Raw genomic sequence first — 23,244 nt, forward strand, 5'->3', positions numbered from 1 at the left:
CTTAGCACAGCCCATGGTGAGCCAAGTATAAACAACAGTTGTTCTATAATGGAATAATATGCAGTGAGGGCCAGAGGGGTGGTACAGACAACAGGCACAAATCAGTCTCAAGGAGGAAGAGGTCATGTTAGGCAAATGGACAGTGGCTTTATAGAGCTGAAACTTAAGTACATTTCAACCTGGGGTGATATTGTACAGCATGGTTTGGTCTCAATCTCCTGAGTGGCTAGGATTTCAAGTGTAAGCCAGTGCCTGGCAACATTCTTAATCAAGTTTTAAAAGTTAGGGTTAGAGGTATGGCTTAGTTGGCAGAGTGCTAGCCAATGAGCAAAACAGCAGGTACCAAGTTTAAGTTCTGGTCTCAGACCTAAAAAAAAAGGAAATATTTTTCTTGAAAGAGAATTGATAAACCAAAGGCTCTGCACAGATTTTTGAAATAAGTGTTTATCTTTCTGGGGATCAAAGTAACATATACATACTGTAAATATACTAAAATGCAACAAAAGAGTATGGTTTTGAAAATGAAACTCTCCTGTAAACACTGGAAGTATTTCTAAGAAGTTCGGTGTATATTTTTGTCAGTATTTCAAAATAAGACAGTTACATGTTTGTTTTTTTTTTTTTGGCCAGTCCTGGGCCTTGGACTCAGGGCCTGAGCACTGTCCCTGGCTTCTTCCCGCTCAAGGCTAGCACTCTGCCACTTGAGCCACAGCACCACTTCTGGCCGTTTTCTGTATATGTGGTGCTGGGGAATCGAACCTAGGGCCTCGTGTATCCGAGGCAGGCACTCTTGCCACTAGGCTATATCCCCAGCCCCCAGTTACATGTTTTAATAGACACACCTCTGAGGACTGATTTAACCATCACATTTAGAATATATATAGAGCCCAGTTAGCCATGAGCTATAGGGCAATGTAAAGAAACTTAAAGTAGAGGATGGGTTACCCATCAAGAACATTGCAATTTAGCATGGAATGTCACCAATTCTTTTTTGTTTGTTTGTCCCTTCCATCACCAATCCAGAAGTGGGGCTTGATCTTGGGGCCTGGGCGCTGTCCCTGAACTCTTTTTGTTCAAGGCTAGCATTCCACCACTTTGAGCCACAATGCCACTTCTAGTTTTCTGGTGGTTATTTGGAAGATAAGAGTCTCACAGACTTTCCTGCCTGGGCTGGTTTTGAACCACAGTCCTCAGATCTCATCCTCCTGAAGAACTAGGATTATAGGTATGAGCCACCAATGCCTGGCTACAAATGGTTTTTTTGAGTACTCTCTCCTTCTAAAGACTAGTGGTGGGCTTCATTCAGCCTAGGGTGGGTCAATGAATCAGGTCTTCAACTTTGACACTTAACTAAAACATCAGATGTATTATGCCAGTAAACCATGGCCTAGGTCAAGTATAATTCAGTAAACATCTTGGGACAGTAGTTCTGTTCCCTGGGCTGAATTCAACCCCCTGGCTGGTCCTGGGGAAGGACTTAATGCTCCAAACTCCTTACACCTCAATAAAAACTGTAACTTTCACCTTAGGGATGACCCACTTTCAGTCCATTGAAAGTGTATAGGTGTCAACCTTTTTTACATTGTTACCCATCTCTCTCAACCTGTTCCTACCCTCACTTTTCTTAATTTTGTAGAATATACACTGAATTTTTAACTATTTTCTATGCCCCCTTCTTTTCATTCTCCCTTCTTTTTATGACCCCACCCCATCCCTTTCATGTACCCATTTCCTGGTGTTTATTTTGTTGCACTTGAACTTTCTATAGAATGATGCTATTTGAGTTTTCCCTTGAATCTACTATATTACAGTGGATTAAATGAAGATAAAATAAAGATATTCTTAAATAAATAAAACTGATTTTGTTGTTTGAAGACTGTATCTCCCTTTGTTAACTTATTCACTTTCATTGCTTCTTTTTAGAATGTTTCCTAAAATAAGCTTTCAATTGAATTATAACTTTTAATAGATTATTCAACTACCAATCAGAGAAATAGAACATTACCAACATCCCATTAATTTCCAATATACCTCTCAGTTACTATGCCTTCACTCTTCCCCAGTAGTACCATCTTCGTATGCAGCATCATGAATTAACTTTTTAAAATTTATTTATTTATTGTCAAAGTAATGTACAGAGGGATTACAGTTTCAAATGTAAGGCAGTGAGTACATTTCTTATCAAACTTGTTTTCTCCTCTGTTTTTCTCCGACCTTCTCCCCTCCCCAGTTCCCTTCCCACTCTCCCCTGAGTTGTACAGTTGGTTTACAGCATATTGTCTTGTAATTATTGCTGTTACATTGGTTCACTTCTTACCCTTTGTCTCTCCATTGTGGTGTTCCCCTTCCCTATTTCCTGTAAACATATATATGGTACCCAGTGTATCAAAGTCATTTACTGTGACATCAAGAGTAAAGCCACGGGAAAGAGAGACAAAAGAAAAAGGCATAGTTTCATATGGTACATTGAAAATAACAGCAACATAGATAAACCACTTATTTCAAAATCTTGTAGTTAATTTTGTTTCTCCTATTCTTCAGTCTTAGTAAATTCTTTTACCAAGCCTCATTTTTAGCTCTAAATATACTGGACACTAACAGCATGACTGGGTCCCACATGGACCCTCTGTGACAGGCTCTTTTCTTAACCATTCTTTCCTGTTTCCTTTGCTTTATCTACTCTGATCTTTTTGTTGCTTTTAGAAACAGTAGATCAGGACACTACCCAATGCTTTGTGATAGTCTTCTGATTGGGATGTTCTTCTCCTAAGGATTCATATAAGTCCAGCTTCTTGTAATCAGAGGTCTAGGCCAGAAGTCCGATTCCAAGGTTTCCAGCACATTAGACCTGGCCATTTATCCCAATACACCAATAAAAGAGATGAGCAGTGGTGAAAAACAGACCAAGGAGATATCTTAATGGGCTGTCCTGTTTGTAGCAAAAGGGAGAGTAAGCATTTTAGCCCATGTTTAGCTATAGATATAAATCTAGAAGGAATTAGGACAGAAGGAAGAGGAATGTGTGATTTACCACTCCATGCCAAAGTTATGATTTGCTTGATCTTTATCTCAGGATTGGTCAAGAGGTGCCTGACTACAATTTTTTTTTTTTTTTTTTTTTTTTTTTTGGCCAGTCCTGGGCCTTGGACTCAGGGCCTGAGCACTGTCCCTGGCTTCCTTTTGCTCAAGGCTAGCACTCTGCCACTTGAGCCACAGCACCACTTCTGGCCGTTTTCTGTATATGTGGTGCTGGGGAATTGAACCCAGGGCCTCATGTATAGGAGGTAAGCACTCTTGCCACTAGGCCATATCCCCAGCCCCTGACTACAATTTTTAAAAAAAATGTCTTGTTGCCTATGGAGAAGCTTCAGTTCTTTTGTTTCAAGATGTTTACTGTCATCCCTGTCCTTTACTCCAAGGTTACTGCAGGAGAGACTAGCTCAGAGCAAAGAAGACAAAATGAGACAGAGATGCTGTGTTTTTCCTGCTTTTAGTTGCCCTTTGGACATTTGCAGGTCCAAGGGAAGGATCAGCTCATTTAGCAGTTTCCTAGGACCTGTGACACCTTCACTGTGTTCAGGTTTCTGCTCAATGGTCACCATTTCTGAAAGGCTTTCCTGAGTATTTCCCCCTCCCTCCCTACTCCCTGCCCCATAAACTAACACATCGCAGAATTATTTCTTCATAGTATTATAGTGAGTCATTTCTTCATTATAAATCTGCTTATTTTCTTGTTGTCTATTTAGAAAACTCTGAGAGGGCAATGCCTTGTTCTTGGCACATATATCTCTAGCATATGAAACAGAAATTGGCATGTAGATGGTCAATGAGTGCATGTTGGATGATTGAAGATTAAATTCTGTTTATACTCTAAAAACTTCTTGCATTGAAAACTGCATATGTTTACTAATCGTAACTAGTATTTTCTAAAGTCCCTTATGTAGTCATTGAACTATATATTATAAAGTGCATTGATAGCTTGACACTGGTGTTTCACACCACACCTGTTATCCTACCTCCTCAGAAGGCTGAAATCTGAGGATCTCAGTTCAAACCCAGCCTAGGCAGCAAAGCCTGTGAGTCTTATTTTTTTTTAAACTAGTCGTGGGGCTTAAACTAAAGGTGTAGGAGCTATCCCTGAGGTTTTTTCCCTCAAGGTTAGTGCTCTACCACTTTGAGCCACAGCACTACTTCTGGTTTTCTGGTAGTTATTGGAGAGTCTCTCGTACTTTCCTGCCTAGGCTGGCTTTGAACCATGATTCATAGATCTCAGCCTCTTGAATAGCTAGGATTACAGGCATAAGCCACTAACCCTGGTTGTGAGATTCTTATCTCCTGTAACCACTAAAAAGTTAGAAATGATGCTATGGCACAAGTGGTAGAGCATCAACCTCGAGTGAGAAAACAAAGTGACTGCATCTCTAATGGGGCTCAAAGGGGGGTATCCCCCATCCTTCCAAGAGTCCACCAGTCAGAGACAGTCTCAAGCAAAAAGATCATAAAAAGATGGATTTATTGGGGAAGCAAAAAGCTAACTGACCAGCCAAGGTCACAGCCCAGACTTGGGAGCTGAAACCTCGACCATAAAAAACAGGCTGGCCGGCCAGGGCTGGGACCACGTGCCCCGGGCCACACTCAGGGTTGGGTTGTAAAGGCAAATACCGCATGGTCAAGCTTGCCACATGCAGGTGGCCAATGAGGTTACAACACTGACAGAGCATGCCAGGTCACACGCAGGTGGCCAATGCGGTTACAATCTGTCTCATAGCAATTGTTTGAACCAACCAATCATTTTAGTTAGAATTGGCGCACAGATTTGGTGGGGCTCAAACTGACACAGGCAGATATACCTACTTATGGGAGGGCACAGGTTTAACCTTACACAACTCAGGTGGTCAAGCAGTTTACATAATCTTATCACAGAGAAGGGGAACCTCCCTGGATAGGGTGGGGGAGATCTTAGTGAAGATGGAGTCAGCTTCTGCTCACTCTAACTGATCTGAGATGGAGTCAGTCTGACACCCCTCAACAGCCAATGATGGTGCTGGCCAGATCTGACCTCCATATTACACATCCTGAACCTGAACTGAAGGTCTAGTTTTGGCTGGCACACACACCTATACACACACATCATTTCTCGGCCTGCAAATGAATAAATTAACTTTGGGCTCAAAGAAAAGAAAAATCATACAAAAGGCACCTGTCTTCTTCTACACAGATGAAGCCTGATGCTTCACTGATATTGTGATTTATTTACCCAATGATCTTTTGATGAGCGTTAGAGTCATTTCTAATCTTTCAATATTGTAGATAATGCATTATATAGCCTTGAATATTCTTTATGTTTTATGTCCTTTGTCTGAGACAATGAAAAATCCTAGAAGTATAAATACTTACCTTGATGTTGGAAATGTAGATTTCCATCTGAAGGGTTGACTGTGTAGGGGCAGATTAGAAACATCCTCACAGAGACTCATCACTGAAATAATAGAAACCAATGAAATGCAAAAAGAAAATTGAACAAAGTTCAGGTACATTAATCATAAGAAATATCTGCACTAAGAAGGCAGGGGTAGGAAAGTAAATTATACATCCATTCCACAAATATTTATTTATTCATTCATTTATTTATGTTCGTCATGGGGCTTGAACTCTGGGCCTGGATGCTGTCCCTGAGCTCTTCAGCTCAAGGCTAGCTACCACTTGAGCCACAGTGCCACTTCCCATTGTCTAGTGGTTAATTGGAGGTAAGAGTCTCACGGACTTTCCTGAATGGGCTGTCTTTGAACTGTGATCCTCAGATCTGAACATTCTGAGTAGCTAGGATTACAGGTGAGAGCCACTGAAGCATGGCACAAATATTTATTGAGTTGGTATTTTCTAAGGGTTAGAAAGGCAATAACACCTCATGAGTAAAGTAAACTGTCACTGACTTTCTGTGATGTCTCATGGATGACTGATCTAGAAAGTAAGAAGTGAAAGCAGACAATCATAATAGGATGAATAATATAAACTGACACTGAAATACAAAGAGGAATTATCCTAACAGCAGCTTTTCTGGAGTGTGTTCCAGAAGTACCATTTAGGCTGGAGTCAGGAGAAGTTAGCCAGGTGAGAGTATAGGAATTGGGACCAAGGAGGTGTTTCACAGTGAGGAGTTTGGGGTCCGAACAAGTATGGTCATCCAGGGCACTGAAAGAGAAAAGTCAAGTATAGTAGGAGAGCTGGGAATGGGAAGGGTGAAGAAAGGAAGAAAGAAGAGACACAGGTAAGAAAGGGCCCTCTGGACCAGGTTAAAAGGTTAGACTTTTATTTGGAAGAATATAAATAATTTTAAGCAGGGAGATCATGTGATTAGAACAACATTAGTAAATTGCTGCAAGCACATTGTGAGGCTGGATTGCAGATAAGGAGGCATGGCAGTGGGCATGACTAGAGGAACACATATTAGGAGATAAGGGAAAGGGAATTTTTGCCTTAGAACAATAGCATTGATCATAGAGAGCAGAAAGTGGATCCCATTAGGCATAGAGAGCAGAGACTGGATCCCAGGGGTAAGTATTTGAAGGTATAATTTACAAGACTTGGCTGCAAAATAGATTTATGAGAAATTAAAGCATTAAGGGTAAATGTTGGGGACAGCTGCGCCTTTAAGAGGGGACGGCCCTCTTAGCCCGTCCCCCCCTCCCACCTTCCGGCTTCAACCGGAAGAGAAGCAAAGCAACCCCCACCTCTCGTCTCAGCCACGTGTGTAATGGCGGGGACCCAAGGAACCCGGTCCTTGGGGGGCTGTGGACTCTGCCCATAGAGGAAGTTCTGTGACATCACCAGATGGATAGTCCTTTTAGCCAATCATTAAAATCCAGTAGCCCCTCTCCTGTGCCCGCCTTTGGGGGGATAAATTCTTAGCCCCTCCCTTGAATAAACCAGAACGCCCCTGAGGCCTTCTCTGGGACTCCCATGCTTCCGTGTCTTCCTTGGTTGAAGGACATGGGGGGTCCTGCGACCACATGCTGACCAAGGCCACCTGGGGTCTCCGCTCCCGTGATTAATCCTTACTGGCCAGGGGATGCGAGAGAGGGAGAGATGACCACATGGGAGAGGCGGACAAGCCTAGACCCTCCATGCAGATGGAGTGGTAGAGCTAAGCCCAGCAAATGGCGACCAAGACGTGGGGCAGGATGCCAATGAGAAGCAAGTCTGGAGCTCGGTAGCCCTCAGGAAATTGGAGTAAGTGAATTCTCCGGGACGCGTGGTACCCCACCGAAAGAGACGGTGTGGCAGAATCGATCCGTGTTCCAAGAGACCGGATCGGATTTTTGGGACACTCAGGCTGCGAGGATGGGCACGTGAGCCCTGGGCGGCCCGCAGCTTTGTGCGTCTCCTGGTGTCAGGTGGGGCGGCGGCAGCAGTCTGGAGCGCCCTCCCCACCCCCACCCCGGGGACTTTTAAAAGTCCCGACTTGTGAGTGGCTGCGCGCACCTCGTGATGGCCTCCGGGGACGCGGGGCACAAGGTGGCGGCAGGCGCCGCGGGAGGTTGCGGCCCCAGCAATGTTTTGGGACATGGCGAGCACGGAGGCGCACGAGCGCCGGAGCATGGAGCGGGCGGCTTCGCCCCTGGTAGCGCGGCAGGAGAGCAAAAATTTTGGGGCTGGAGTGCCAGAGCGCACCCTGGTGGCTGTGGGCGGCACTGAGCGTGGCAGCGTCCCAGGGCACAGAGCTTTGTGCGCTCTCGCCGCCCCCAAAGCCGCCCCCAAACCTACTGGATTGGACTGTGTGGCTGTTGGAAAAAGAGACAGGATCTTAGATTTTTGTTATCAGTGCTTGCTAAGTCCGGATGATCTTCTTCCTGCCCCCACCCTTGCTGGTGGGCGTGCCAAATCCCTGGGGGCTGGCAGCCCTGAGGACAATCTGTGAGAAAGGCATCACGGAGTCCTACTGTGAGTCTGCAGCATGCTTCTGTGTGAGTCTGTGAGTGTTTCTGTTGACTGAGGAGAGGTTTCCTTTTGTTTTTATCAACCACGTGGTTCTATTATGGGCAAAATAATTTAACCATTTGCCACTGGAATTCCAGAAAACTTAAATGGCCAATCAGAAAAGCAATTTTAAGAGTGCTCAAAGTTCATATACATTGTCTGTGTGTCTGTATGTCTGTCTGTCTGTTGATAAAACTTAAAATCAGAACAAAAATAGGTTTTCAACACAAACCGGTCATGTTCGGATGCAAGCAAATGTGTCCAAGAAAAACTCCAGAAGGTTCAAATATACAGCTTGTGGTATAAGTACAATGATATAAAACCAGTGTGTTATTCTTTATATCCAGTATGTTAAAAGTCAAGTGTACATTTAGTCCTGACAATTCTTTGGTATAAATTCAGATTTACCTTCCCATTTCTCTCCTGTGCTCTCATAAACTCTTAAGATCGAGGGATCAGAATCATTTCATACAAATGTGACTATTAACCTAAATTTTCCTGACCCAAAATTAACATTTTTGCTTCCTAGGATACAGGTCCAACGTGTGTATTAGCTGCATGGACTTTGGCAAAAAGCCACCACAGTCTGTTCCCAAACTGCCTGGTTTCACTACTAACGATCTTCTCCCAAGATTAGAGTTGGGTTCATAATAGTCCTATCCTAACAGCTACTCCAGGTTAAAACATCATAGTTATGTTAGTGGCCACAGAGATAGCCATGTGGATTTTGTGATTTAAAAAATCCCTTTATTCTGCTTAAACCAGAAGGGCATCTGCCTACAAAGGCCAGAAAATACTCGGCAACCAACCAGAATATGCTGGGGGATTTAAATGTCCTTAACCAGTCGACTTTTCTGGCTTATGCCCAGGATATATTTTATGTCATTCATGCTAACTAACTCTGAGAACTTGTCAATACTTTGCTTGATCTTTTCAAAAGTCTCTTTTAACAGAGTAACATCCCTCACTAAAAGTCACCACCTAGAAACTTGCGGTTCAAGGCCATCATCTTTTCCATACTGCTGTGCCAAGCTGCAGGTTGCCAGAGGAGACCAGGACACCCATTGGCCCGGATGGCCATTCTATTCTCGTGGTAATGATGGGAACTTTTGCCAGCCACACTGGACGGTGCCAGGCTGACCAGGGGCCCTTGACCACCTTGCCCCCTTTCAGCAGGAAGTAGCTCCAGAAGAAAAGACCTTCACCCATACTCCCTGCCTGGCGCCCGCCTGTGTCATAATTTTAAAAAAAACAAAAGAGGGGGAGTAGCCCCCATGATTAATTAAAAATAGTTATACTTATATTAAATATCTTAAGAAATATCTTAAAATTTTTTAAATCATCCCAAATCAGTGTGGGCTGGAGCATTGTATGTGCCTTTCCAGACTGGAAAACTAAACCCAGAGCACTTGCTCTGGAAAAATGTCTCTTCTTGCTTTCTCTAGGAAAACAAGGATCATACTGGATTTCTTCTGCTCTTCCAAGAGAATATAGAAAGCATGCCTGCATACAACAGCGGTAGCGGTAAAAAAGCAGCCAGTTTCCCTTCCCTGTCTGTTTGCTTTCTAAACTCTTCCTTGAGCATTTCTCGTGGCGCAATATCTCTCTGTGGCAATGTCGCTTGCAGTTTTATACAAAAACTAAAGAAATTTTGCACCATGTTTCTTCCTCTCCTCTCCCCCTGCTGCTTATCTTAGGGGGTTCCCGTTAGAGGGAAATAGGAGCTGAGGGTTTTGACACTCAACCTCAATGTTTCATGATAAAAATGTTTTAAAAAGTAAGAGCAAAGGTTTAGCACCTTCGCTTCAATGTTTATAAAAAAAAGAATGTTTTACTAACCACATGTGCTTAAGTTACCAGTGGTGGACTACCAGAGTCGCCAGGAATTTAGACCTCCTTCTACCTCACCGCCAAAAGAGGAATGATGTCTGCACTTATTCTGAGTGGCACGGAAACAGGCTAAGGACTCCAACTTCTCTGGACTGAGCCAAATGGATGGCCACTTTACCTACCCCTTCCCTTCGTGGAAGAGGCCCTATATATATGTCTTATGTCAGCATTCGCTATATGCCATATGTTTACGGCATCTCCTGCTAATTTAAAAACAAAACAAAACAAAAAACAAAAACAAAAAGGAGCAGATGTTGGGGACAGCTGCACCTTTAAGAGAGGACGGCCCACTTAGCCCATCCCCCCCACCTTCTGGCTTCAACCGGAAGAGAAGCAAAGCAACCCCCACCTCTCGGCTCAGCCACGTGTGTAATGGCGGGGACCCAAGAAACCTGGTCCTTGGGGGGCTGTGGTCTCCGCCCATAGAGGAAGTTCCGTGACATCACCAGATGGACAGTCCTTTTAGCCAATCATTAAAATCCAGTAGCCCCTCTCCTGTGCCCACCTTTGGGGGGATAAATTCTTAGCCCCTCCCTTGAATAAACCAGAACGCCCCTGAGGCCTTCTCTGGGACTCCCATGCTTCCGTGTCTTCCTTGGTTGAAGGACATGGGGGGGTCCTGCGACCACACGCTGACCAAGGCTACCTGGGGTCTCCGCTCCCGTGATTAATCCTTACTGGCCAGGGGACATGAGAGAGCGAGAGATGACCACATGGGAGAGGCAGACAAGCCTAGACCCTCCACGCAGATGGAGTGGTAGAGCTAAGCCCGGCAGGTAAACACCGATGAAGAACAGCTTTTGGTTTCAGTTACTGGTCTAGGGAAAAAAAATGACAGGGTAATGGGGAAATTTTTATTTTGGACAAGCCAAACTTGACAAGTCTATGTGGGATAGCCAAGTAGAGATGTCAAGAAGACAAACAAGAGGGGAAGATAGGGGCTGGTGACATAGTTAGGTAGGTGCCATTGACATCCACATAGGACTGATACCATTGGGAGAATGTCAAATCCCCTGTAGCCAGAACAGAAGTCTCCTTTTCACTATGACAACCTTAGGGCATAGTACATTGCTTAATTCATAGGTGTTTGATCAATATTTGGAGAGACTTGTCAGTGGCACAGAGAGGAAGCATCCAGGAGAAAGGGAGATGCCAGGTGAGGAGCAGTGGGAAGTAGTTCCATGATGTTTAGAATATGGCAAAGGGCAACCAAAGAGTCCAAGGACTTTAGGCACCCAGGAAGAAAGTCATTGGTAACCTTGGTGAAGTTGTTCTTCCTGGCATATTGAGAGACAAGCCACATTTCAGAGGACAGAGGAGTGACCAGGAAGAGTATAAGGAGAGAGAATTGGCTGACCTAACACTTTAGCTTGACTATGAATATGAAAGAAGTGAAATTAAGACTATTTTATGAAAAAGACAGAGACTTAAGAAGTTTAAGTGTCAGGAAAGAAAATCACCTTCAAGAATAACAGAGAGTAATTGTTAGAGAGCCCTGATGAAGTGGGAAAGGGATGGAAGAACTGATTTAAGTCAGCAAAGGGACATATGCACCATTTGCAAGACAGATTGCAGTGAATTTATTTTCAGGTTCATAGCTGGGAATGTGGGGGCCGATTCTGTGTGGTGGCCTCGGGGCCCTCTGAGAGGCTATCAGCAGTGGTGGGGAAGGGTTATAAAAGCAGGAACAGCAGTCCAGCAGTAGAAGGGAAGACCAGACAAGGAGGCTCCATCCTTTCCCTAGAATGCAGAGCAGGCAGGTAAGGCATGGGTCTGGTGAACTGCAGATTATCCATAGTATCTGAAGTTTCCGGAAAGTGATAGAAGGTAGATCTTCTATTTCATCCATTCAAGAACTGAGCAGATGTGTAGATTGTGAAAGCAGCAGTTAAATATAACTGGAGAGAAACTGGAAAGGGAAAGCAGGAGTAGGGGGAAATGGATGCTAAAGGTTATCTGAAATTAACTCCAGCCTCAGCAGAAAAGTCTCCATGAGACCCTAATCTCTAATTAACTCTCAAAAGTTGGAAGTAGAGCTGTGGCTGAAAGTGATAGAATATTAGCTTTGAACAAAAGAGCTCAGGGACAGTGCCCTATGATACATACACACGCACACACCACAAATTGTCCCTTCATTTGGTGACAGGAAAAGAGTTGGAGGGGACTTGAGGTGGTGGTATATATTCATAATTTTTATAGTCTACACTGATTATTTATGGAAACACAAAAGGCACTTGTTTGCTCTCTTACCTAAACTTTAACTTCACAGGCTACTAGGCATTTGATACTCACATTCTCCCTCAACCCCCTGCCTCCAGCAATCTGACCCACTGATTGCCATATCTAAGGGTATGGAAATGTCTGCTCTGCCTTAATAGGCTAAAAGACTAATCTGAATCCTTTTTAAATGTCTCTGTTTGGAAAATAAGAATCACAGAACGTCAAATTTGGAGGAGACCTCAGAAGGCATATAGTTCAAATCCCACAGTATACAGATAGAAGAATATTCCGCCTGGTCACCTTTCCTCCTCAGCTGTCACTTTGTCACTCCCTTGTTAGATCCTTTCAAATTTCTCTATTACCTATGGAAAGAGGTCCCAAGCTTTTAGCCTGGGATTCAAGGCCCTCACCCTGTCTACATTTCCATAATTCGTAAAATCTCTCATCTGGGCTGAAGTCTTTCCTTCAAATTGGATCATCTTATCTTTGTAAAAATCCTGCCTGTTCCTCAGTAAAATTCTCATCAAAGTCCTAGAAGGATATTTGGAGGCGGGCTCATGGTAATAAAGCAAGTGCTGACATAAAGATAATTTTAAGATCAAAACCAAGGAAAACCAATGCCCAGCTCAGCCCGGGCTGAGAGCAAATTCTGCCTTACTCAGCCTTTCTTTCTATCCAGCTCTTTAGTGGATTGGTTGAGGCTCACCCTCATTAGGGGGGACAATCTGCTGGACTCAGTCAACTAGTTCAAATGTGAATCTCTGGAAACAAACACTCTCAAAGCCACACCCAGAATAATGTTAAACCAATTATTTGAGCACCTCCTGGCCCAGACAAACTGACATGGAATATTAGCCATCAGAAGTCCACCCTTGGTCAACTGGACATCCATGTGCATCTCCTTAAGCCATATTTTATCTTCAAATAAAGACAATAATGAGGTTATAATTCTGCATAATGTGATACAAATATCTTGCATACAACCAAAACCTACACTAACCCCTTCCCCAGAAGAGGAGCTAAAGTCCCTGAGGGATATTTACTTTCTCCTTAATATCCTGTAACTTAAATAATGTGATGAAAAATTAACAATGTGTAAATACTATGATGATATAAAGTCAATGCATCTTTGTTAAAGGATGAGAGAATGACATAGGAGAAAATAAAGTTCACCTTAACGTATAGATAGATTTGCATATTATATATAATACATAATAAAGAGTAAATACCCATGACATTACAACCTTTTCCTCTGTAGTCACATGGTTATAACTTCTCCCACTGCCCATTATATATTCTCTTTACCTTCACTGAACTCATCAGCTTATGGTTCTTCACCTGGTGAAACACTTAAAACTTCAACCCTGGTGTCTATGTAGCTGTAGTGCTAGCTGCATTGGGCTGCAGTTTTCCATTAACTATACAGGCCATGACCAAGGGAATCTCCTGCATATATCCTCCTTCTTACCTTCACTGTGGAGTAACAGTTCCTTTTCCCTTCATAGTTAGAACCAATCAGCCTAGCCAGCAATCTCCCTTCTTTGCTGTTGATTCAGAAGCACTAACTGGCTAGGTGTCAATCATAATGTCTAGTCCAATGGAGACTTTGCTTTGGGATGAAGTCCTGTAAGTCATAAAACATGAAGGGAACAGGAAGCAAAAATTTTGTTCATGGGTCATTGGGGCTTTAAGTGAGTCATACAACTCACATTTTCTCTCCTTAATTTCTGGACCTGTGAATCCCAGCTACAGAAGAGAAAGCACCAGGTACTGGAGCCCATATGGCTTTCTGGAGAACCTTGCTGTGGGCCTACAAGGTTTTGTCATCTGACTGGTCCTGTAACTGAGTCTTCAAAAGACCATTCTTCTATCAAAACCCAGTTACTTCAGGAGAGTGGGTATTTTGTGCCAATATGTGAGAAAACTTAAAAAGAGAAAAGATTTATTTCACCTCACAGTTGGGAAGTTTGATAGGCCCCATTGCTTTGGGCCTTTGCCGAGGCAGAATGTTATGGCAGAGAGTCATGGTAGAGCAATGTGTTCACCAGGATTCTAAAGAGGAGAGACTAGAGTCGCACAATTCCCTTAAGGTTTCAAACTGTTGTACAGAGAGGTTACAGTTTCATACATTAGGCATTGTATACATTTCTTTTACTGTTTGTTACGTCCTCCCTCATTCCCCCCTCCCCTTTCCCTTTCCCTTCCTCCCGCCCAGGAGTTGTTCAGTTCATTTACACCAAACAGTTTTGCAAGTATTGCTTTTGTAGTCATTTGTCTTTTTTGCCCTGTGTCTCTCGATTTTAGTATTCCCTTTCTATTTCCTAATTCTAATACCAGTTTACACGGTTTCCAATGTACTCAGATAAGATACAGAGATAGTGCAGGTACAACCACAGGAAGGGGATACAAGAAGATTATCAATAATAGAAGCTACAGTTACACATAGCACATTGAAAGTAGTTACAACAGTGATATAACAATCGTTTCCATAAGCTGGAGCTCATTTCACCTAGCATTATCTTATGTGATCATAAGGGTATAGCTATTGGGCTCTTGTGATCCTCTGCTGTGACTAGCCTAAACCTGTGCTAATTATTTCCTATGAGGGAGACCATAGAGTCCATGTTTCTTTGGGTCTGGCTCACTTCACTTACTATAATTTTTTACAAGTTCTTCCATTTCCTTACTAATGAAGCAATGTCATTCTTTCTGATAGAGGCATAAAATTTTATTGTGTATATGTACCACATTTTCCAGATCCATTTGTCTACTGAGGGACATCTGGGTTGGTTTCATATTTTAGCTATGACAAATTGTGCTGTGATGAACATTGTTGCTGGTGGCTTTAGTGTGTTCTTGTTGGTGGTCTTTTGGGTAGATGCCCAAAAGTGGGGCTGCTGGGTCATAGGGGAGGTCTATGTTTAGCCTTCTGAGGAATTGGAGATCAAGTTTTTAACACATAGGCCTTTGGGAATGTTGAAGATGTAAACTGTAGCTGAGTGAGTCCATGGTAGCATCAGTGAATTCCATATATTCCAATGAAACTCTTTTATATAATTAATATATGCTAACAAAAGTATGACAAAATGGAAAGCAAATAAAAGGCAATACTGTATGGAAAACTAACATAGAAAATAATTTATTCACTAATTCCATGGATGATAGTTTTCTCAAGGGAGAAACATTGTCTGTAGGGCAGGCAAATTCATATCCAAAGTCAGTATTTGTTCCAACTATCCCTTCCATGATGGAATCTGTTCAGTGTAATCAACTTGCTATTAGGCAGCTGGCTGGTCACTCTGAGGAATGATGCCATATCAAGCAGTTGGTGATGGTCTCTGTTTCTGGCATATTAGGCACTCACAGTGACCATAGCCAGATTGGCAGTGGTGGGTAGAAGTCTGCATTGCTGAGCCCATGCATCATCTCCATTCTGCTATGTGGCCATGTTGGTCATGAACTCATCAGGAGATGATAGGATGGAAAGAGGCTGATTGGTTCCCACAGAATTGGCCATCTCAACCACTCATCAAAATTATTCTCTGCAGAGGTCACCTTTTAGTGAGCATTTACATACACGTGAATATATCTTTTTCTTGTCCAAAGAAGTATAGCTATATCCCTCTTCCTCAAGTTTCCTGCTCACCAATCTTCTAGTCAAATTCCTCCTTCCAAGTCCCTGATCAAACAGCCAAATCATTAGCCACAGGCAATCTGTATGTAATGACATACCTGGCTATTTTCCATTTCAAGAAAAGCAAACAACTGTACATTTCTGGGTGTGCTGCCCACTGGGAAGATTTTCCTTCACAAATGTCATTCAGGGGTGTCCTGGAAAATGGCCAAAGTGCTACAACTGTCCATTTTCTTTCTTATTATGTTTTTTGACAATCCTGGGGCTTGAACTCTGGGCCTGGTAGCTGTCCCTAAACTTCTTTTGCTCAAGGCAAGTGCTCTTATCATTTGAGTCACAACACTACTTCTGTCTTTTTTTGGGGGGGGGACTAGTTTATTGGAGGTAAGAGATTCATGGAGTCTTCTGCCTGGACTGACTTCAAACCATGATCTTCAGATCTCAGCCTTCTGAGTAGCTAAGATTATAGGTATGACCCACCAGTGCCTGGCTCAACTGTCCATTCTCATATGGTGCCTGAAGATTGTGCAGAACCATCTGTAAATCAGGCTTGGATCTTCTCTTTCTCTGTCAGCTGATCATAAAGGATGCCCTGTAAGGTCACATGTGCAAGCTGTGAGATAGAAGGCAAGGGCAGCAGGACTAGGTACTGTTGTCATTTGGGCTACTTTTTCATGTAATTTATTTATGCCTTTAGGGACTGTTCAGACCTGATTGCCTCTGCACTACTTCCATTTAGTGATAAAGTATTTACTATGCACCCCCTACTTAGAGCTTGATGAGAGAACACTCACTCAATAATGGGCAGTTCCAGGTTACATGGTAACTTGATAGCCTATGGTCACAGTAGCATATTAAGAGGCATCTTTCAAAGAGGGAGTAGTTATCCTCAGATATTGGTAGAGCCTTGCTACCAAATCCTAAAGGCTTGTACTGCATTTTACCTGCAAGGCCTTGTGAGAGGCTCTAGAGAGTATCTGTCTGCTGTTGACACATAGGTTATACCACTGGGTCAGATGATCATAGTGGCAGAGCAGCTTGCCCAGCAACATGGGCCCATTTCAGAGCCTTCCCTTGAAAACTAGTAACTTTGCAACTCACTCAGTAAATGGACAGAGTTTTATACTCAAATGAGGAATATATTGCCTGCAAATCCCAAGAGGCCCAGTGGACATTACACCTCTTTTATGACTGCAGGAGAGGCCAGGTGCAAAAACATATCTTTCACTTTAGAACAGATATCTTTGACATGCCTCACATCACTAGACCCCTAGAAATTTCACAGAATGAGCCACATCTGTAATGTATTGACACCAGTAATGACACTACATCTGGTATATCAACTGCAATCGGAATCACCACCTGGTTAAGCTTATGATAATCCATTGTCATTCTCCAAGATCCATCTGTCTTTTGCATGAGCCAACTAGGTGTGTGGAGTGGGAATGTTGTGGGAATAATTACATCTGAACCCTTTTCATCCTTTCTCTTATTTTTTTTGAGGGGGGATTACTGGCTAACACCCTATACCTTGTTCATGGTAATGTTCTGCCACTGAGGTACAACCCCAGTTTCCTCCCCCAAAGTAAATTTGATGGTAGCAGGCCATAAGGGCAAGCTCTTAATTCAATGGGACTGTGACTTTATAAGAAGGCTAAAGTATGGCTCATTGTCAAGCACTTTCCTAGCATGCTCATGGCCCTGGGTTTGATTCCCAACATTAATGAAGATGGAGAGGGAGGAGAAGGAGGAGGAAGAAAGAAAAGGAGAGCAGAAATGGTCCACTCAATCTTTCTTAACATGTTAGAGCTAGTATCACCTGTGACTCTATGCAGCCTCCACCAGCACAAGGGCTCATATCCACTCTTGAACTTCCTAGGTTTTGGAACTATGAGCCAGATAAATCATTTTTTCTTATCGACTACCCACTCTGTGATATTTCATTAAGTAAAAGAAAATAGACTAAGACAATAGCCCCCACTGTGTAGGTGAGGGAGATAATTTTGCCTGTGGCCAAATCTATCTCTTCCAAGTATGCTTTCCACAACTGGGGAAATGAGCACGGGAGAGGGGAATTCACAGAACCTATTATGAGATGGACCTGGGAGAAAGATCTTGACATGCATTCATACGTATGCTACATACACTGGTAAGCTTTTCTGACTAAGTGGGTACCGGGTCTTCAAGAGAGAATTTAAAAAAAAGAAAGAATCAAATTCAGCCATGGGAAGAGAAGACATTCATGTGACTTTACAGTGGGCAAGGTGGAAAGTACTTTATTTGGAAGGTGCAAAGTACTTAATTTTCTTTGTTGTTGACTTTTTAGCTTCCTTTAAAGTCAGCTGTGATTATTCTACATCTTTGTCAGGGATCAGTTTAAGAACAGACTGTGTGGGCTGGGGATGTAGCTCCAGTAGTACAGCACTTGCATAGCAGTCCTGAAGTACTGGGTTCAGGCCCCAGTGGAGGGTTGAGGTTGGGCATACACCCAGTTCAAGCCAATAAGACATGAAGGAGATTTTCAGGGGACTTCTGAACAAATGTCCATGCTTTTAAGAAGCAGACACATCCCTTCCTTCCCCTGGATGTTGTGTCTGAAAGCATCTTGATAGCACAAATAAAGCCAATTTAAAGATAAAATCAACATCCTGAACACATCACAACAGAGACATGATGATATAAGAGTGATGGGAAGCTTCTATTTTACCTCAGGAGGTTCTCTGGAATGAACTGACAAGACACAGATTAACAGGAGAAAAAGCATACACATTTGTTTAATGTACTTGTGAGAAAGTCACAGAGGAGCGATTACCTAATAACACAATGAGGTTCAGAGTCTTATATCTTATCTTCTTCTGGGAGAGAGAAGTGGGGAAATGAATGGGCCAGAAGACTGCTGAGTGGTTGGTAAATGGAAAATTTCTGGAACTAAAGTAGGAGACAGAATAGTCGGGGGACGGGGGAGGCAAGGTAAGCAACGTGAGGGTTGGAACTGCATGATGAACAAGTTTATCTTATTATGAGAATCAAGTTTCCCTCTGTCTCTGAAGGTGTTTGAGCTCCTCTCACAATAGTTGAAATGTCTGTCTGGATTTTCTCAAGTGGTTAACCTTTCTCATTTATTTTATGAGAGTCCCAGGAAAGAGGTTTGTATTTCCTTTGGAAGTTAGAGAAGGGAAGCTTCAGAGTGAAGTTGGGGTGGGGAGGGAAAGGTTATAAGACTACTTTTTCAGCTCAGCATATCAGAGTACCACTGTATCACACTGCTTTCTGAGACTCAACAAAGACCTTAAAGGTACCTGGATTTAACAAATCAGTATACCTGAAATTCACCACTTTTAGACTTCTTACTTAGGAGATAATACATTTACTTATATGTCTGAACCTGGTTTTCTAATACTTGCAGCTAAAGCATCCTAATCAACAGAATATGAGACTGGATTTCCTATGGTAGGAGCTTAGAGCTAATAAGATTTTGGTGTTAAGCAGATGTAAATGGTATCTTCACAGGCGAAGGTGGCAAGAAAATGGTGTTATTCATTCTTCTAGACATTATCATGGTGACTCATGCCACTACTTGACTAAGCCAACAATATTAATTTTCTCCTCTTTTGTTGGTATTACTTATTTTTTAAAAACAAATCAAATCTAACTCTGAGCCTCAGACTTGCTCAGTGGGCAGATTACTAATCTTCTGGTGGTCTACCCTTTCCCCCTGAAAGATTGTGTTCAACTGGGCAAAAGTGTGAGGCATCTAGATATCAGCAAGGCTGGAAACCCACTGCCTTTCTGTGTGTGTGTGTGTGTGTGTGTGTGCGTGTGCGTGCGTGCATGGGTGTATGCGTGTGTGTGCACGTGTGTGTGCGTGTGTGTGTGTGTGTGTGTGTGTGTGTGAATCTGGCTGTTACCCGAGGCTCTGTTCTCACAATCAGAGTTGTGTTCTCTTTTTCTGCCTTTCGGAGGTCTGGAGGGCTGTCCTCTCTTTGTCCTTGTCTTTGAAGTGCCCCCCCCCCCCTTTCCTTTTGTTCCCTCCCGGCTTCTCCCAGAGTATCTAATCATCACAATGGGCTGAGGCTTTTACCAAGACAGGAAGGTCTATTATCTTGAAGCAGCTTCTGCTTCCTGTCCAGAAAAAAAAAAAAAAAGAAATTCCTAAGGCAAGGGAAAACAAAAAGGCAGAGTACAAGTACCTGTTTGGAAAGAGAAGGCAATGGAAAAATAAAGCAAATGCTTTATCTAGTCACAGGTACCTCAGGGGCCTTAGGATGAGATTTGTTCCTTGCTGAATTGCATCCAGTTAAGGAATGATGATGAGAAAAAGAAAAGGTCGATCATTGCTTGGGAATCTTCCAATTAACATGAAGTGCCTGACAGCCAAGAGCCTTTGGGTGGTAGTTGTCTCTTTCACATCTTACATGTCCCTAAAAATAACTTTTTTTTTTCTTTCCCATAACATTCTCTTGGTTGTCCCTTGTGTTCATGTGCAAAGGGCTCCTAAAAATACTAACCTCACCACTGGGTGGGAAGAATGAAATGAGGTCACTTCTGCCCTGGAGGAAGGACTCCAGCATTCCCCTTGCCCCCCCCCCCCCCACCTCCCGCCTGGAGCAGCCTCTTGTCTTCCTCAGTCTCCTCAGTGGAGATGGTCACCTTGACACAGCTGTGAAGCTCCCCTGCAGCCTGTGTCTGCCACTGCCTCCAGGTTAGCATTGGGTCCCCTGGATTTATAGGCTTGCCAGTACAGAGATAAACCTGGGTGGTAGATGTCCATTCAGCTAGGATTTCCACTGGGTTCCCACCTAGACCTTTGAGATTATTAAGGCTGACTCCCTAATCCTACAGATAAGGGCCTGAAGGCTATGAGAACGCAAGGGAATTGGTCCTCTGTTCACCAGAAACTTGCCAGGACCTCCTCTTGATTCTCAGCCCTCCTATCCACATTGTCTTACAGTTCTACTCATTAATCTCAAATACCCCTTTAAAATTTTGGATACTCTACCTGCATTCTCTTAAACCTTCTGGTTCCTACTCTCTCCAGGCTGTGGGGCCAGACAATGACTACCCAAGGGCAACAATGGGGCCTCAGATGTTGGACTAAGTTCTTGCTCAGATCTGTTGCCCTTACAGCACTTTTTTTTTTTTTTTTTCCCCAGTCCTGGGCCTTAGCACTGTCCCTGGCTTCTTTTTGCTCAAGGCTAGCACTCTGCCACTTGAGCCACAGCGCCACTTCTGGCCATTTTCTGTATATGTGGTGCTGGGGAATCGAACCCAGGGCCTCATGTATATGAAGCAGGCACTGTTGCCACTAGGCCATATCCCAAGCCCCCCCTTACAGCATTTTAAAAAGAGACTGGATTCATTTGGTACCTGACGCTTTGGCTCATGCTCTACCAACTAAGCCAAGCCTCTAGATTGGGCTAGTAAGATTCTGCATCTAAATAAATAAATAAATCTTCATCCATGTTCCAGTTCTTATCTACATAAAGAATTTTATTGTTGTTTTGTAGCACTGGGGATTGAATTCAGAGCCCTGAGCCTGCTGACAAGCACTTTACTATTTGAGGCATACCCCCTAATCCTTTTTGCTTTGAGCTTGTTTTTCAGGTAAGGTCTTGCACTGACTTTTGCTTGGTCTGGCCTTGAACTGTGATCCTCCTACTTCCACCTCTCAAGTATCTGAAATTACAGACATGTACCATCAGCCCACTCTCAGCATATTATGATTCTGAGTACATTATTTGGCTAGCTCTATAAAATTACTTGGTTATTACCATACCCAGAGGCTCAGAAACTGAGTTGGCAAAGTTAAAAATCCTGCCATGGCTACCTAGTTTTAGAAAGAATAGTTTAAAAAAGAGAAGAGAGCAGTTAGAATCAGTGCTACTAACATTGTATCCTTGATCCTAACACAGTGATCCCTGCTATTCTACTGGCCAAATGGTCTGCAGGGGAGCTGGGAGAGGGGAAGGGAGGATGCTGCCTATCTTGGTAAATAAATTCTGATAAAATATTTAGGACTTCAGAGGCAAACTGGAAAATTTTCTGGCTGATTATCATCAAAAGTACCACATAAGTGGCTCTATTGATTCAGTACTCTCCACTTCCAGGGTCTGTCCTGATTCGATTTTCCTTTGTCTTTCTGATCCAGGCTCAACCAAGTCTTCCTGCAGACAGTCCAGGCTCCATCTCCAAGCCCACCTCAGATAGAAGGCTCCGCTCTCCTCCCAGACCCCATGCCTATGACTATTCTTAGGGGCTTTACTATTATCACCGACAGCCATTCTTCTCTGTAACTGCTGACCAAGCACAAATGACCCCATTTTGGTATTCTCTTCTGTTCAAGCATCTAAGAGCAGTTGGTGAGAGGACCAAGTGCAAAAGGTGCCAGGTGATCTCTACCCACAGGCGAGTCTCTGTTAAAGGGCAAATGTACAAAAAATATAGTTTGAATATGTTAAATGGCTTTGGTCGTGATTCTAGAATCAGGCAGAATTCATTCTGAAGGAGGGCACTGGCTTAAATGTTTTGTCCTCCTCCTTCTCTCTGCATTGTTAAGAGAATTTCTTAACCATGGGTTCTCCCCTGTACTGTCCCCTAGCCTCCAGTAACCTTGGAATTCCAGGAAGGACAGGATCATGAGAAAACATCTTGTGACCAAGGCTGAAACTGCTCCTCAGTTAAGCAATGCCATCTTCTTATGGAGACTCCCAGCTCATCCTGGGATAATTATCAACCAGAAGACATTGTTGACCAGGACTACCTAAGTACAAATTGCACATGCCTTTCTTCCTCTGCTTAATCCAAAGATTTTTGTCAGTACCCTGGAGGCAGTGTTGGAGTCACTGCATCCTTTTGTCTACCCAATTTGGCTACTTGTGCTTAAGTCTTTCTCTGATGGTCTCCCTTGCCTCATGTAGGGGCAGATGGCCAAGCTGAGTTCAGTTGGGACTCCTGGAACCAAAGCTTTTTGTCCTAAAACATTGGTTTCAATTCCATAAAATAGAAAACATGTCCTAATGGGCTGAGGAGAGGAGGTTTATTTTTATAGGGGAACAAGGCTAAAGACAGCAGAAAAAAGAATAGAAGTAGATCCGTTAAAGTTGCTTTCTTACAAGGCAGTGATGAGGAGACAGAATAGTAAAAAAATATATAGTAGATTGGTTAACATCAGATTACTTTTTCTTTCCTTTAGTGCTGAGATTGAACTCAGGACCTGGCAATTAGTAAGCCTGGGTTCTACCATTGAGTTATAGTTCTAGCCTCTTACTTTTCTCTTCCTTGTTATTAGTAAGGATTAAAGTAGAGGGAACTTTATAATCATGCCTATTGAAACTTTCCTATTTGGGAAATTTGGCTATCATCTCTCTCTAGGTTTCTCAGAAGGTCAGTAAGAACTTAGTTTCCATTTGGGGACCTGGAGCTTTATCCTAAGTGACTTCATTTTGATGTTTACTTCAGGCTTAGTACAGAAACTTAGCTAAAAACAGTGGCCTTCTGTCACATTACAAAAGGGCCTGCAGAAA

At 43.1% G+C, this 23,244-nt stretch overlaps 1 long non-coding RNA gene across 1 annotated transcript in view; it reads left to right on the forward strand.

Annotated features, from left to right (window-relative positions):
* The first annotated feature begins 16,151 nt into the window (after positions 1-16,151).
* Positions 16,152-23,244, forward strand: part of LOC125363320 — a 37,872-nt gene continuing 30,779 nt past the window's right edge. The window contains exons 1-2 of the long non-coding RNA XR_007213213.1: positions 16,152-16,190; positions 22,320-22,485. This is a non-coding gene — a long non-coding RNA (uncharacterized LOC125363320). The remainder of the gene's footprint in view (positions 16,191-22,319; positions 22,486-23,244) is intronic.

Source organism: Perognathus longimembris, chromosome 14 (genome assembly GCF_023159225.1).
Source record: "Perognathus longimembris pacificus isolate PPM17 chromosome 14, ASM2315922v1, whole genome shotgun sequence".
Taxonomy (NCBI): domain Eukaryota; kingdom Metazoa; phylum Chordata; class Mammalia; order Rodentia; family Heteromyidae; genus Perognathus; species Perognathus longimembris.